Source organism: Camellia sinensis, chromosome 6, assembly GCF_055761805.1.
Source record: "Camellia sinensis isolate YWXY chromosome 6, ASM5576180v1, whole genome shotgun sequence".
Classification (NCBI taxonomy): domain Eukaryota; kingdom Viridiplantae; phylum Streptophyta; class Magnoliopsida; order Ericales; family Theaceae; genus Camellia; species Camellia sinensis.
In genome coordinates this window covers 1642501-1643364 of record NC_138966.1, presented here as the reverse complement: position 1 = coordinate 1643364, position 864 = coordinate 1642501, and positions in this window count along the sequence as shown.

Sequence of the window (864 nt, the reverse complement as noted above, 5' to 3'; positions counted from 1 at the left end):
CGGGCCGAGGCCGTGGCTCGACATGTTGGCCAAGGCTAAGGCATGGCACGCCGGGCAACGCGGTGGCATGGCATGCTGGGCAACGCGGTGGCAAGGCATGCGGGCCGAGGCCGTGGCATGGCATGTTGGGCAACGCCGTAGCAAGGCATGCGGGCCGAGGCCGTGGCATGGCATGCGGGCCGTGGCCATGGCATGGCATGTTGGGCGACGCCGTCGCAAGGCATGCGGGCCGAGGCCGTGGCATGGCATGTTTGGCAACGCCGTGGCAAGACATGCGGGCCGTGGCATGGCATGGCATGCGGGCCGAGGCCGTGGCATGGCATGTTGGGCAACGCCGTGGCAAGGCATGCGGGCTGAGGCCGTGGCATGGCATGCGGGCCGAGGCCGTGGCAAGTCATGTTGGGCGACGCCGTAGCAAGGCATGCGGGCCGAGGCCGTGGCTCGACATGTTGGCCAAGGCTAAGGCGTGGCACGCCGGGCAACGCGGTGGCATGGCATGCTGGGCAACGCGGGGGCAAGGCAAGCGGGCCGAGGCCGTGGCATGGCATGTTGGGCAACGCCGTTGCAAGGCATGCGGGCCGAGGCCGTGGCTTGGCATGCGGGCCGAGGCCGTGGCATGTCATGCGGGCCGTGGCCGTGGCATGGCATGGCATGCGGGCCGAGGCCGTGGCATGGCATGTTGGGCAACGCCGTGGCAAGGCATGCGGGCCGAGGCCGTGGCATGGCATGATGGCCGAGGCCGTGGCATGCCATGCTGGCCAAGGCTAAGGCATGGCATGCCGGGCAACGCGGTGGCATGGCATGCTGGGCAACGCCGTGGCAAGGCATGCGGGCCGAGGCCGTGGCATGGCATGTTGGGCAACG